The 17163-nt window shown below is 33.0% G+C and overlaps 2 pseudogenes across 1 annotated transcript; one reads left to right on the top strand and one right to left on the bottom strand.

The window, feature by feature from the left end:
* Positions 1–301: 301 nt before the first annotated feature.
* Positions 302–6029, top strand: LOC114260044 (uncharacterized; annotated as a pseudogene). Its single transcript, XR_014337967.1, has 12 exons — positions 302–342; positions 1280–1371; positions 1461–1540; positions 2475–2573; positions 2747–2869; positions 3037–3100; positions 3527–3613; positions 3732–3797; positions 3909–4001; positions 4109–4165; positions 5213–5303; positions 5775–6029. The product of XR_014337967.1 is annotated as an uncharacterized LOC114260044 (transcript).
* Positions 6030–10783: 4754 nt separating this feature from the next.
* LOC114278325 (uncharacterized) lies at positions 10784–16569 on the bottom strand (annotated as a pseudogene).
* Between the last annotated feature and the right edge of the window lie 594 nt (positions 16570–17163).

Raw genomic sequence — 17163 nt, forward strand, 5'->3', positions numbered from 1 at the left:
CCAACTAGTCGGTTTGTTAGCCAAATTCTTGCATCATACAATACATATATTTTTTTTAATTTTTAATTTTTTTTAAGCTCTTCCTAAATACAAAAAAAAAAAAAAAAAAAAAAGAAAAAAAAAAAGAAAGCAGTAAGAATTGAGACCCCTTCTCACATGACTCTCACAAAATTTCCATAAATTTAGACCTCTCATAATATTATATAAATTTCACACATGCATACATAAATACACATATATAGGGCGAGAATTACTGGGGTGTGGGGTCATCCAAAGGGAGTGCAAACATTCTGCAGAAGAAAATATGGAAATATAGATGGACTTCCACACCACACTGTCTCTGTATTTTTCTCTCTCTAACCCACACTCTCTCTCCTCTTTGATCGAGTCACTTCCCGAGATTTAGGTTTCTCTGTTTTTGTTGCTTCCAAATCCATTGCATACATATACATAAATATATAGCCATGTCTCTACAATAAATTCATTCATTCATAGGTATAGGATTGTTCGATCTGTGAAAGATCAGTTTTTTTTTTTTTTTTCCTTTTTTCAAGTTCAGCACAGTTCTGGGTGTTTCAATTTTTTAGGATTCTTCTCCTAATTCTGCTAAAGCAAAGATCTGTACGTTCATTTCTCTCAATTCCTGTATTACTGTAAATTTCATTAGTTCTTTAAAAAATGCTTTATTTTCTGGTGAAAATACTGGTTTTACTTTTGATTGGAAACAGCAAAGAAAATCAATAATCATTCTTTGATATTTTGTGTATGTGTGTGTGTTATTTTTCGAAATTCCAGTTGGGTTTTTGTAATCTTGAATTTAGATTACAGTAATCTAGGGTTTTTTTTTTTTTTTTTAATCTTCTTTGGTGACGTGAATGTTCAAATTTAACTTTTTTTTTCTTATGTAATTTTTTATTCTTGTCTATCCCCTGTTTTACATTTATTTATTTTTTTAACAATTGTCACTTTTTAGTGTGATATTACTTTTTAGTAGCTCTTTTCTGAGTTGCATAACTGTCCAAAGGGTTAATAATTGTTTATAGTTGTAGGAATATTAACAAAATATAATATTTGAGTCCTATTTGTTTCAGAACCTTTTTGCATTTCGGTTCTTGTGAATTACTCTTGAAGCACTTTAACATTGGATTGGTTCATTCTGATTGAAGATGAGAACAATTGTTCGACAATTTCAATCAGCTTTTCGGCGTCAAGGATATACTATATTAAGTGGGTTATCAAGAAAACAAAATTATTTGGGTAGTACTTGCTCTGTCTACAGATTCTCCTACAATGCTGAAATTTGTAGATATTCATATCCATATATGATCTCAAGAGCTCTGTTTTCTGATGCTGCTAAAGTAGCTAATGGAGGTTGCCTTTTTATCCTTTTCAATTTTGTTAAATAATCTTTAGCATGATGTTCATATTTCGATTTGGGTTTTAATTTGATTTGATTGTAGAAGTAAGCAAAGCAGGACCTCTGGTTGAGTATGAGCGGAGAATTGAAGCGGGTGATCTTGTGTATGGGGATAATTGTCAGGTATTGCAATCAATTCACTCTTCATGTTTGATTATAAGTTTCAAAGGAAAAGCTAGTAGTTTGTATGTCTCTTCCGAATTTTCTCCAGCCCAGAAGGTTAAGTTTCTCATCTTTGATTGGAATTTTCTTTAGTTTGTAAATGTTTGAAAATTATGCTCTTACTCCCTTAGATGGCTTGCATTTGTTAGCATTAATTAGTTTGGTTGTTGGTGGGGTAGTAGTTAGAATTAATGTGCATTTGCTAGGTATCATTTGATTTGCTTTTAGGACCTAGAATTAATGCAACTTTGGTTCTTGGATGTGAAAAAGTACTTTTAAATGGTTACACAGAGGATGTCTAAATTGTGAGAGTGATTTATTAATCCACATGTATTATCTAATTTGTTTGGTTTAAAAGTGTTATGAAGGTTGCATTGAGTCATGTATAGGCTACACTCCCCAAAGGCTTGTGCATCGCAGTTTGAAGCGTGCACTTCACATATGCCTGGTATGCCTTTTACTCATAAGCATGTGAGGAGTACGTATAAGGAGAACTTGTTTTGGGCTATTGTTAAACTTAATCTAATATATGGTTTAAACATAAAAGTGAACCTCTTTTGTAATTATATTCCATGGGGAAAACATCAATTACATGACCAATAAAAATAAAAACGAAGCCAAGGCTTAATTGAGAAGCTTGATAACTAAAACTAAGAATGTTGTTTTTACCTTCGATGAGGGTAAGCGTCTTTATTTGTAGTGAAATTTTCGATGTATTGAAGAAAAATGTATTCACACCTTTATATTTAATTTTTAACATTTTTTTTTTACTATTGTAAAATATTTTCTATATGTACTATATAAAAATTTAAAATTAAAAAATGCTTACACCTTGATGCCTTGAAAGATACACCTTGCTTCGTGAGGGGTTAAAATGCATTGGGTGATTGTGTAGGTAGGCACCATAAGAGAACTTCAGAGACTATGATGAACTTGCCAAGCCAACTGAAGCATGCCGGTTAGATCGGTATGCAGCTTCTGAGAAAGCTGGCAGGTAATTGTTCATTTGGTTTCCTGATTCCCGAGTCACTTGCTCATAAGGCATATCATGATCTTGTTGTTTGAGTTTTACTATATATATATATATATTTTATGAACTGCAGTTGTCAATTTTTAATAGAGTTTATAACTTCATTGTCATTGATTCACTGTTTCTTTTATTTTTAGGAGTAGGTGGTTGTGGTCCCGTTTCATTCCTCAGCCTTCATACTCACCTGTGAAAGGACTCTATCTCTATGGAGGAGTAGACACAGGAAAACCCATGCTGATGGACTTGTTTTTTGATCAATTGTATGTTTGATGTGCATAATTAATTTGCCTTATAGGTGACCTTGACTTGAATATGAGACCATGAGCTGCCCACCATCAATTGCAAATCATAAGCATAATGCCGAGGGAATACTAAGCAATTATTATTCACTGTTTTTTTTCCTCGTAATTTGTATTTATACTTTCAGGCCTAGCAACTGGAGGAAAAAGAGGATTCATTTTCATGATTTCATGTTGGATAGCCACTTGCAAGTAAGAATTATCCATATTTCTTCTAACTGCAAACAAGATAGAAAGTTTGTTACAAATTGACTATTTTGTTTGCCGCTTGTCATTTGCACCACAACCACAAGTAATTGACACTAGTACTAACAATTAGGTCAGAGTTTTTAATGAGCCAGTGAGCGTCTCCAAGATGAGTTGCTATCTAAATGTCATACCACAAAAATCTTGGATATATGATCTTCTTCTCTAGCCGTTCATTTCATTGAATCGGTGGTCAAGATAGCTAAATTTTAGAGTTCATGGACTATGGCTCTATCCTGAAAAGTACTTTCAAATTTAGTCAAAAATATCTTCTTTTGGACCAATTTTCATCTTCTTCTTGGCGACTTCACCTGGAAATAGGTGGTGTGTACTGAAGTATAAATTTAATGCTATAGTATTGTATAATTGCAGAAGCATAAGGGTGTGCTGGATCCCCTTGAATTTGTAGCAGGGGAGATATCTGATGAATCAATTTTGTTATGCGTCAACGAATTTATGGTATGTCGGAACTTGAAAATAGCGGCATCATTTCTGTTTTTTATCATCATGGATGGTATCTACTAGCCTTTTACTCTATTCCTGTTGTTAAGTTCCATTTTTCTATGTTTTTTCATAGGTGGCTGATGTGGCTGATGCATTGATATTAAACCGTTTATTTGGACATTTATTCGGCAATGACGTTGTAAGTAGTTTAATCTACTAATTTTTATATGTTCTCAACCTCTAGGCTCTATGCATTCGACATGTGGATTTTGGACTGAGAAATAAAACTTGTATATTTCTGCAAGTATAGATTCTTGTTGATACTTCAAATCGTGCTCCAGACAACCTTTATGAAGGTGGATTGCAGAGAGATCTTTTTCTACCATTCATTTCCACGTTGAAGGTATTGCTTGTAGATGAGAAACTTATGGCCTCATTGACCATGTCTTCGTTGAATTTTTTTTATTTTACTTTATATTTAGTTAAGCTTGGAAATTTATTTTGATGTAGGAAAGATGTGTAGCTCTTGAGATTGGATCATCAACAGATTACCGGAAAATGACTTTGGTGACGTTATTATCTTTTTTTTTCTTTTTTCTTTTTTTCTCTTTTACTCGTTGAAACATCATGTTTGAATTTTCACCTTGTAATTTCTTCTCATATAAATTCTTCTTGTTATATTTCACTTGAACTTTAGGCTGAGCAAGGTTTCTACTTTGTTGGGAAAGAGTTAACTGGCCTTCTTAAGCAAAAGTTTCAACATTTAGAATACTAAATATTAATAAAATTTCTATTTAGCCTAAAGAAGAAAAAACAAATAAACATAAATATTACAATTTGTAAAATTATAAATAAAATCTTCACCAACAATCGGTGTGTGACCTTTGGTTTATTAAGTCATAAGACTGTTAGGGAAAATCGATGATTCCCCACAAGTAAATCAATCAATGGGAATAAAAACTAATGCGGAAAAATTAAATCAAAGGCAACACAAGAATTTTTACGTGGTTCCCTCAATGTGAGGTACGTCCACGGGATCGAAATCCGATTCCACTATCAACCAAATAAGTTCCAAACGATTACAAGCGAGACACTAATGGTCTCACAAAATCACCCTTAGGTGAATTCCAAATAATCACAAATAAACAAAGAGGAAAGACCTCACCAAATAGATGAACCAAAATCTTCAGAACCAAAGTTGAAGAAGACCCAAAATAACGAACCAAACTATCTTCAAAACGAAGCAGCCGAACAAGCACACTAATGGTGCTTCCAAGAACAAAAACCAAAGCACCCAAAATTTGATTCCACCAAATTGATTGATACCCCAACCACTCTCACAGAAAGAAAAAGAATTGCTACTGCTGCGTTTTTATTTTCTTGGGAAAAACAATACACATCATATTTTGAATCTGGGGTTTTCTTTTCAAAACCTAATTGTATCCAAATTGAATTGGGTTTCTTCAAATATAATATATAAAAATATATTATACTAAACCAAGCCAAATTAAACCTCTTTTAATAAATCAACTGGGTCCCACACTCCAATAAGGAGGTATACCCAACAAAGACAGAGAGAGTAGTTGTTTTATTTTATTTTTCTTCCACTGTCAGGTTCCATTGGGTGCTAACAGATGCGCATATTTTCCTTTTGAAGAACTGTGTGACAAACCACTTGGTGCTGCGGGCTATTTTGGATTGTTCAGTAAGTCACTTCTAGCTTGAGTGGGTTCAAACCTCAAATTCGTCTTCTCCTTAAAATTCAATACCCAAATCAAATTGTTGGGATGAAGCTCAATTTTGTTTACTTCAGTGTTTGAGTATCAAGAATAAAGTCCAATAGAACTTTGAAAATGGGTATGCTTCCCATGTTAGTGATGAGGGTTCAAAGCCCCTCCAGTTTGCCCGGTTCATTGGCTTAGAAGGTGGCCTTTGAACCTCAACTTTACCTTCTCGACATGGGTCTAAAGGGCCTTGCCTAGGATGGGCTCTTGATTAAAATAAAAAATAAAAAATACAATAAGATGAAGGAAACGAATGAACTGTTGAAATAATACCCGTTATGAAATAATAGTTATAGAATTTTTGTGAATTTAATCATTAAATTTATTTACATTAAATCCCATAAATACAAGATAAATTGTTGGGATTTTAATCTTGCATTAAATCTTGTCAGGCAAATGGATCCCAGCGTAAAGATGTCAGGCAAATGAACTGAGAGCTTCTTTAGCAAAGTTCATGCATTGATGTGTAGTTGATCATGGTTCTCTCCATCAACTTTCTCTTCAACAACATTATGAGTTCGATTGCCATGGGAAAAATGGGCTTCATTGGTGTCGGTGTGATGAAGAATAAACCTTGAAACCACAACGATGAGTGCAAATACTATAGGAAGGAATGAAAATTTGATGGGGTCATTTTTTGCATAAAACTGTAGAAAAATAAAATGGACAAAAGAGGTTATTGTCTGAACTAGGGCAAAAGCAACATTAATCCATAGAAATCTACAATTCATCCATCTTCTGGAACTTAGTGCTTTTTGTATCATCTCAAGTAGTGCCAGGATTAGTCCTAGGAGTGAAAATACTGTGGCAAGAAGAGTCATGACATATAGTCTTCGATCATTTGTCGCCTTTGGATGTTATTCTTTTGCTTTTGTCCTTGTTCAGACAATAACCTCTTTAGTCCATTTTATTTTTCTACAGTTTTATGCAAAAAATGACCCCATCAAATTTTCATTCCTTTCCATAGTATTTGCACTCATCGTTGTGGTTTCAAGGTTTATTCCTCTTCAACCTGCAGACTTAAATGATACTGTAAATGTCAGATTTAAAGTGAAGGCAACCTGCAGACAGCTATCATTTAAAATTTAAATATTGATAATAGTGCACAAGTATTGAATTTAAATTTACCAGCAATAGCCTCTTCAAAGTGTTCAAGTTTTTCATGAGCCTCTCCTCTTCTATGTAGAGCTTTCACATAATTAGAATTCAGTTCTAATGCTTTTCAGCATTCCTTTATTGTGTCCTCATTTTTTCCCTGAGATAAGTCACATACCCAAAAAAATTAGAAACAATCTCAGACAGGAAACCAACAAATGCCATGACAAACAACCTGTGGACTGAACGAACAAAAGAAAGCAATAGTAGAAGAAACAGCAATTGCAACAGATATTGAATTGAAAGAATTAAAAACTGTTTCTTTTCTCTCTTATAAAAATGAAAAAGAAATTTAAGAAAAATAAAATATAAGAAACAAAGTTTCAGCCCGAGAATTTAAAGAAACAACACAAACAATTCAAAGGATAACTATCGTAAACATACAATGCCATTTTTATTAGAGAAAAAAATTATATTGTCAAAGATATGAGAAGATAAGGAAGATATCAGAATACATACAGATCTCATATTTGTGCTTACTATGATTTTTTGTATTTTTAATTTATTTCAACTTCTTAATTAAAGGGATTTGATTGTATCTCTCACTCTATACATATGGTGTATCATGTAAACAAGAGTATTAAAGTCGAGTGAATGAAAGATGTATCCTTCTAAGGCTTTGTGTGTGGATGTAGGTCAGTATTGGCCAAATCACGTCAAATATTAAAAACTCACGGTTTAACCATTATCTATGAAATAGTATCAAAAGAAGAACAATAAGTCCATAATTTAAACATCTATTTATCAAGAAATATCAACAAACAAGTCAGCAGTCCAATTAGATTCCCCAAGCATAGGCCTGTAGATATACTTATCAGCAAAAATAAACAAACAAATAAATAAAATAAAGCAGCATAGACCTGTAAATGTATACTTGTAAAGCAGCATACTTAAATGTCATCACTGTTCTTAACTGAGTTTGAAAACATCCAGGTGGGCATTCCAACTTGACATCCAATAAAAAGAAGGTAAAAAAAAAAAAAAAAAAAGAAGAAGAAGAAGACGAAAGGTAGAAAATCATTGCAATCAATATAAAAATGAGAATTTCAAATTAAAGATCTCTTGCCTCGACTTTTAAATTTATTATAGAAAGATTCCCCTGGTAGCACAACAAGTTCTATTGCTTCGAAACAATGACCATCTTTCACAAGTGCCTTCTTGCATGCCCACCTTTTGACATGGCGATTGTCAAATCCAGACAGGCTGACTAGGGTTGTGAACAAGCAGGGAGAAGTTTTGTAGGCAGGTCAAGAAATGAATTGTTGAGCTTGGTTCAATAATTTCTTGAATGCAGCAGTAGCTTAGTTTATCCTGTAGCATGGACTTTTTTTCTTTTTTTTTCAATTTTTTATAGAAGTTTGCAAAATGGTTTATCTTGGACCCAAATACTATAACAAGTTCACGAGCATCTTTGAAAAAGGAGGAAAAAGTAGAAAAGAAAAGAAAAGAAAAGGTATAAGTATTCCACGTAGGGCTTTTTGGATTGAAGTCGATGGCATGGTTTCTTTGGATAAAGAAAAACCGACATAAAATTCATTCACACTTGCAAACCAATTCAATATTTAGCACAATTGTATGGCTCTCAATTGAACTGGTTCTTTGGTTTCACATAAAACTCCAATTACCAAAAACTTATCAAGTTACATTCGAGCTTTACTAAAAAATCAACCAACTTCACAGTGGAACTTAGCTCAGCTAATTTATGTATCAATGATCTTAAGCAACTAGACTAGATTTCTTCATCTTACAACTCTGCCTCCAAGTAATATGAAATCTATGTTAGCTGTGAAGAAGTACAATAATACTATGATGACCATATTTTCTTACCATATTATGTTTATCATCTCATGCGTCACTACTGCACTATAAACAAACAATTGTTCTGTTTGAGGATACTTCTGCAATAACATTATAATGACCACTTTTTCTTACCATATTTTATTTACCATGTCATGTGTCACCACTGCATTGATAACAAAGATGAGTGGTGGAACTCATTAAACCAATGAAGTATTGACACATCACATGGTAAAAAAATATGTTATCAAAATTATTTGCAGAAGTATCCTCAAACAGAATAGTATACTAGAACGATAGCAAGTGTTTCCTGTGAAATTTGTATCTTGCAAGGAAGAAGAGTGACAAGAAATGGGGAAATGACTTCATGACTACATCGTAAATGATAGGGCAAAAAGTACCAAGTGCAGCACAAGTAAGGTGGCCAAACTACCATCAGAATTTGATTCCATCGGTTTGAATAGAAAAACCATTTTTTTTTTCTTTTTTTCCTCGAACATCCCTAGGTATGCACCATGCCATAGCTATCAGTTTGTATTTTCTTCAAGCGGCTAAAATATTGTATGATGGACATTCATGGGGACGTGTGTGTGTGCAAGTATATTACTATACATTACCATGGCATAAAACATGAGTTTGATACATTTCAGAAGTAATTGTTCTACAATATAGGCCTTGCTACCCCCAGTAAGGAATATACACATAGTATCTATATCTATATTGTTATCACAAAAGGAAGCAAGAGAGTCTAATCTTGCACTTCCACATTTCTTCCATTAGGATGTTGTAATAAGCAATCCTTGAATTCCAACTAGCCTCTCTAAACACCTATCCCTTCTAGAATATACAGTAAAAGCAAAAAACTTAGAACTCTCTCTTTCCAATGGACTTCATCAATGAAATTCTAGTTTCAAATTTGCTATTTATTTATTTTTATTTTTAACAAGAACATTAACTTCTCAATTCCATTGATTTCAATAATGGGTTCCTTGTGGCATTAATATCTTCTACCGCAATTGCCTGTCAATTTTTTATTCTTATTAGTGACTTTTCAAAACCTTCTTATGCTGAGTACATACAGCTAGTCAGAAGAAAATAAACCAAACAAAACCAAACCTTTAGTCCCATCAAATGGCATCAGCTACATGAATCCTTCTTCTCTACTCGACTCGATCAAAGGCCATTTGGTTAGTCAAATTAAGGAGATTCATATCTCTATTTACTAGATGGAGCAGATGGTGGATATGCTTACAGTAAGCCAGACGATGGTATTTTGGTTTGAGGAAAAGAATTTGTATATCTTGGAGCTTTATAGGATTGTAGTCTCATGTAGTTTTTCCAAATTTTTATGAATGTTTTTTACTTGTTAGACTCTAGTTGCCCTCAGAGCCAAAACCCGAAAAGAATACAAATATTGTAATACAGATTATTACTAGCCTTTATTAAATCGTGATGTTTCCTAAGACAATTCCAATTCAGTAATTAAGAAAAATCTTTGTCTTGATTGATCCAGAATGAATTACACTTTGATTAGACAAACCAAAAACCTTAGAAATTTCTCTGTTTTCTGTTTATTTTTTCATATATATATATATACTAGCAATTTGCTCATGGGTTTCATGAATGGAACATTATACAAATACAACATGAATTTTATTGATTATGGCTTGTTGGAAAATTTTATTTTATTTTTTGATGGTTTGTTGATGAGCCTTTTAATTTACTGGGATTGGGAACTTCATGAGCACCCATTCCTTTTAAAAGTGAAGGGTTGAGATTCAAAATAATGTATCATGACACTCATGTATAGATTAAAACTAGACCATGCATTGATATTTTTGAATAAAATTTTAAATATGTGATGCAGTCGATCATCCACTATTTGTTTTGTGCTTCTGGTTAGCCGTTGAATGACATATAGAGTTTGATTTCATAACTTCCTCAAAATAGGAATTAGAATTCCTCATATGATGTTGAGGAGCAATTTGGTATGTTTTCATTCTTCCCTTTTCATTTTGGGTTTTCAGATTTTAAATTTTTGGGGAAAAAAATGATGGAAAGATTAAAAACGTTATCATTTTTCAACAAATCCTTTTTATTTCTATCAATAAATCTCTCCATAATTCTAAGATCAAACACGACATTAGGATAAACTAAAAAGATTCATGTAGTTCAGGAAAATTAAGTACATCGATAAAAATACTTAAAGATGGCAATGAAAACACATTAGATCGAGAATACGCATCCATGACAAGAACATAAAGTTCCTCCCATCCAAAATGACAAGCACATTAAAGTTCTTCCCATCCAAAACCAGACAGCCGAACTTGATTTCACATTACTTGGAGATAACAGAGCAATCTGTCATACTCGAGAGACATTAAGATCTAACCAAGAGCTAGTCTATCATTTCAGAAGTGCACAATCAATTTCTTGTCTGTGTGCACAATCAATTTCTTGTCTGTACAAATTTGGGTTTTGAAGCTTTCCTCTCCATCTTCTCTCTGTTTTTTCTCGACTTTTCATCATCTTCAGGTCCCTGTTGAACATTATTTTGATACTAGTGAGACCAACTTATCACACCAACTCTTACAGATGCTTTGTATTTGCTTACAAGGATATAACATATATCTGGTGGAAAGAATACCTCTGAACCAAGTGACATAAATCCTTTAACAAAACCAAGGAGTTTGTATGCTACAAATGTTGGTATCTGGTAAGCAAAAGCAGAAGACAATCTGGTTTAGGTATTCACTTCAACAATATTTGGTTCTTTCACCAATACAGACCTAAATAATCCTCACTATATAAGCAACGGCCTGATCAATTTATAATGTAAATGTCAAGTCAATGTAAAATCTTGCAAATATATCATGTGCAGACTCCAAAATAAGATTAACTTAAGCATTGTACAAGTTCATGCAACATCTGTTTAAAAGGAAACACATTCAATAATAATGTTCTCCATTACTTTATTTGATTAGATGATCATTCTAGGAATGTAATAATTCCTAATTATTTTTTATTCTTTTTACCACACATGACAGTTTCACTGAAAATAGTACAACCTTTCTCTAATTTCATATTGACGCAGACTTCATCATGCACTTTTATACCTATGACCACCTCAACTAGTAATCGCATGCTAACCAATCTCTTCTTGAGATTGTGACCTTCAAAGAGCTATGGAATAAAACAAATTATTGAAAAAGCTTGGCAGACTTCCAAAGTCAAACCTTGTGTGCTAACCTAAACCTTTTCAAGCCAAATTCTTGAATGAATGTGAATTTTAATTAAAAAGGGCAAGCAACTCCATCATTCACCTTACAATGTCCCAAAAGGTTTTCTAGACGCAGTTATTCATCACCATCTTGCAGTAAGATGTACTCATTAAAAACCCTCTCAAAATTTCAATGGCAGCAAATAAAAATGATAGAAACACAAGAAGCAAGCATAGCAAGGTCCTCACACAAGCAGTGCCATACAATACATAATATTGAATAATAACAATAAAAACAAAAACAGCAGCACAAATAATAACAAATTCATTTAGGAATAATACTAGGGATCATGAAAAAAATATCATGAAATGTTTCATAAAGATTTTTCATCCTTTGATTAGTGTGCGGTGTTTTATTAAATGTTTGTGGTGTTTTATTATATGTGTAATCTAAGGGTGAAAATTTTTTCATGATCCTCATGATATTTTTTTAATGATCCCTAACATTACTCTTCATTTAGTGGTAAGATAAGGTAGTTCATTAGGGAATCCAAGTCCTCAAGAGCCATCGTATTAAGTAGGTGAAGAACATAGTTTCAAGTCAATCCATTAATTTAGTGATTTTTCTTTGAATGAATAAGCTGCAAAAACATACAAGCTGATCCTTTCCTTACGATAGTGCGAGCATTTCCTTAACATTAATCACTACATTAGAATCCAAAATCTTAACTTACATACTTATATATATAAACTCTAGGCAACCACAAGCTGGCTTATTTTGTTAATCAGTAGCTCAAAAGCCTGACAACACTATAAAATAAGTCAGCTAATGCAGGTAGCAAACCAATTCAGGAAATGGATCTTACCACTAAATAAATGTACCAAAACTTTTCAGAGATGATAGTCGTGAGCTGCACAAAGCCAGTAATGTAGATTACATCATGCAAATATCTGCAATATAAAACCATTGGTTAGGTAAAACTCTTTTTATCACATTTATAAATAGAAAATACATGTTAATTCAATTGTAGCTACAAAGCATCTTATAAATATAAAAGACGATATGCACGTACTAGAGAATGATATATACCTCCCTATAATGTAAACAAATCTTGTAACTCATATCAAATAGGAAACCGTAAAGAAGGGTCATAAAGTACTACAAATCTCACATTTCAAACCAAGAAGTGATATTCTTCCAAAAGGTTATGACCACAAAACTAGAAACCATTTATTTTAACGACAAAGATTATCATTTATTATCAATTCACAACTTACAAAACCACTGACTTGCAATAAGGAAATCTTTTCTGCTCTAGACTTCCAAGTGGAGTAAGATTGAGCAAGTAAGATTGAAAAATATTAAGCATTTTCTTTACTCTAAAACTTACTCAAAATGGACAATACCACCAAACTGCAAATATCATCCAAAACTGAAACATATGTATGTTACTTCAACATAACATCAAAGGTGAAAAGCTCCATAATCCCCAACCTCACCCAACAATTGATATTCATAAATGCTAATTTTAGGTTGAAGGAACAAGAAGTTTGCATATATGCTCTTTAGGAAGCATCGTTGAGGAAGTAAAGACATTATAATTTTTGTTAGTATCAATAATAGCACCAAAAATAAATGTCTATACTAATTCCAAAAAATACATCTACAATATGAATGAAACTAACATAAAATTTGCTGAACTCCTCAAGGGTCGAGACATGATATATATCAATTTTTGAATGGAAGAACATGGGTTCACTCAATACTTTTACAATGATCTCAAGATCAGGATACTAAAAATACATTTGCCAACGTTAGTGACTAACTATCATATGCCAAAAAGTAACACACATACTACCAGCAGACAACCAAAATATCCTGATTGTTTCGTCAATAACAAGTCTAGACACAGCTCTCTAATCAAATTCAACACTGAGATATCAAGAATTTAGGTATCATTAAATAACTAATGCCAACACAAATCTTTATTGATCAGTAAAGATTGGAAAAGGTAACTACACAAAGGCACTCATACATACGACATACATATACATGTTATAAATTTAAAGTAGTACTATGTTATTTTTTTCATTACAAAAAAATAAACTATTGATATATTTCACATAAAATAAATTTATAAAAATATAAATTGTTAACGTGTCCAAGACATACGGTGCCTTTCATTTTTTGAAAATCTTTGTGTCAGCTTGTCTGTGTCCTGTCACATATCCATTTTGTTCTACTTTGCCAATATTTTTCAGAATTTCATAACAATTATACACTGTGGATACAGATTATTCGAGGAAAAAAATAGCAAGTCTGTCATGTTTGAGTTGATCGAGCTATGCAAGTCAACAAAATTGTCATGATTAGCCTAATATTGAAGAAAAAAGTATTACGAGCATTCCCAAGTCTAAAAAAATATGAAGATCTAGATCAATACACAATGAAAAAGAGGTCATTGAAATCTATTTGATTGAGAAAAAAGTAAGGAAGTTTGCTAATGACGATAATCAACAAGTTTTAATGTAGTCCAGACACCTAATGTCTCGCCAGTCAGCACCCTAAATGCCACAATAGCACATGCAACAAAAGATTATGTTACAAGTCCACAAATTGGACAAACACAAGAGAATCAATTTGCACATCAAAATATGTAGTACAAACCATAGGGGACAAAGCAAAACTCAGGGGGTATATTTGTAATTTACCCAATTAATATTGTACTAGTTTTGGAAGATTGTCACATAAATATCAAGTTAGGGAAAGATTAATCTTGAATACAAATCTAATGCGACAAGTGTAAGCATATCAAATTACTTCAAACAATTGAACTCAAGGATGAGGGGTTTTTTTTTAAAAAAAAATAATAATAAATAGAGGGAGAGTATGATGTAGGACAAGATTTCCAGAGTTTCTATATTTTAATTTTAGTATTTTGGAATTAGTATTTTATTAGAAATTTGGCAATTTGGCATGGAATAGATTATAAATATTAGATTCCCTAGTTGATGTTGATATAAATATCTATGTACGCCTTGGGGCAAAGACAACATTTATCAATAATATTTCAAAAATTTCTCTTTCTTGTGGATTTAAGACTATGTCTTTCTCATGGATTTGAGTGCCCCTTTCTTCTACTAGAACAATATCCATTTCCCGTGTATATTTGATTGCGTCATTATCCTTCAAGATTTAGGTTTCTAAAGCTTAAAGAAAAAGATATCAAAGAACAAAGATACCAAAACTAAAAATATGAATGAGCTTCTCTCTTTGTGTGCGCACGTTCTTGCACACGTACGTGTGTGCATGCTCTACCTCTCTCAACCTTCATAACCCTACCCTTACTTATCTCTCTTGTTCATTCTTTCTCCCTTATCCCCTCTTCCTCTTCCTTTTCCTCTTCATCTTCCTCTTCCTCTTAACCCTCATCTCTCAAAACTCTTTCTTCGTCCAACTCTTCTCCCTCCCAGGACTCTTCTCCTACATTCTTTTTTTTTTTGGGGGGGGGGGGGGTAGGTTCTCCAACTTAATTATTTCTCATTCCTCTTTCTTGTTTCCCTTTTCTCTATTCTCTTCCTCCATCCTCATTTGTAGAAGCCCATGTAGGATGGATCAGCATCACTTCCACAATTCAACCATCGTTTCTATTCTAAGCATTGCAACTTCTCCACTATTCAAATTCTTAGATTTGCACTCATTGCACTTTTCAAAGACTTCATTTTACAAATAAGCAAAAGGGTTTTGGTTCAGATATAAAAATGGAGCCAAAATATCAACAAACCAGAGAAGATTAAATATGAAATCTAGAAGAAACAAAAGCAGAAATAACATTAGGGAAACATACCCACAAACTCCATCAGTGTCAAATCAAACCCACCATCTTCAAACTTCCCATTTTCAGAATATGTAGGTTTTGCCATCATGGCAAGTTGTTGATAGGGGATAACGTAGGCGAAAAGATTCAACATGAAGCCAACCCAATGCTTCTACTTGAAAGTAGAATGGAAGATCCCCGCCCTCACCACAAGATAAAAAAACCTAGATATGCACAACTTTAGATTGAGAAGAAAGTGCATTGATTTTAAAATAGACTATATTGACAACAGCCACAATTAAGTAGTTAATCAATTTAATGGAACAAAAAATCTAACTAAAAACAGTCACAAAACAAAATCAAGATTCAAAAAACAAGACCGAGTAACAAACATGAAAGTTCAAGGAAACCAAAAAGTAACAATTCAAGAAGTGAGACATAATTCATGTACATAGCACTATCATAACTCAAAAATTCAGTCTAGATGACTTGAAGTTGTAACTATTTTTTCTTTAGTAGCCCATCCCATAGTTGCAATTCATTACTTAATTCAGTATCTTTTCACTTGCAGAAAAAGAAAAGAAAAAACAAAGTTGGAGCTTTGTTTGATTGCTGAAAAAAGGCAAGACAAAGGAAAAGCACTTAAAAAAAATTTATCTTCATATAGGTTGAATAGAATTCTTCGATTTTACTTCTCAAATACTATCATATCAATCCCTGATTTCAGTTTTATTCTAGTTAAAAGGTCACAGAGCTCCGTTTGGTAGCTGAGAAAGTGCAAAGGGAAAAACAAATTGAAAATTGCTTGTTAATGTGCTGGGGATGAAATTTTGACTACAGCAATAATCCAATCATGATAGACACATAATATTTCTAGTAATTGAAAAGAAACAAGAAATTGATGATAAAGAGGAGTTAATTGAAAGTGAAATATGGAGAAATGATAAGAAGGTGAGAGAATCGAAAATTGGAAAAGATGATAAAGCGAAGGAGGTTCTTCAGGCGACTACAGTTCTCTTCCTTTCGCTTCTTGGCCCCTTGATTTGCCACCTCTAATCTCTCCCTCTCTCTCTCTCTCTCTCTTTCTAGACGTTTGTGTGTATATAGTAGTACAAAGCTACTCGAACAAAATCTCAGAAAGAACGACGCAAAAGCAGAAATTGGAGGAGAGAGAGAAAGAGAAAAGACTTCGATCATCTAGGTCAGTTTGCCTGCGAGTTCATATAATCCCTAATCACGAAGAAGATATTCCTATAACTGCTTTTAAGGATATCCAATTTGTAAGTAAGAGCATCTCTAATTGTACAATTTTTTTCATTAAATTTGAATAAAAATTTTATTTGATATCAAGTGTTTCAACAGATGATTTTGAGTTTTCATTAAAATACCAGTTGACCAAGCGGATGTTTGGCTGCTCAATCGGCTAATGTATTTTTTTTTACAAATTTTTGCCTAGAGGTGGTCATCCGGGGGATATCCGGGAGACATCCGGTGGTGAAACGTAATTCGATGGAAGCTCCCAAGCGTCTTCGATTTGGTGAAAGATTTTTGATATCCTCAATTTGATACTCATTTGATGAAACCATTTATAGCAATTCTAGTTTAGACCGAACCCATTTGATGTTCTCGATCCGAGTTTTATTAACTTATACAATCGTCCATGTCTTGTTTCTCTTTATTCCTCATTGAGTTTGGTTATTTGAGTGTCTTGGTTGCATTTGGAACGGGTCAAGAGTTAATTTTTTTCAAAATGATTCCTATCCAGATTTTGGCTTCTTCGCTCGAGCGAGC

This window comes from Camellia sinensis, chromosome 8 (assembly GCF_055761805.1).
Source record: "Camellia sinensis isolate YWXY chromosome 8, ASM5576180v1, whole genome shotgun sequence".
Lineage (NCBI taxonomy): Eukaryota > Viridiplantae > Streptophyta > Magnoliopsida > Ericales > Theaceae > Camellia > Camellia sinensis.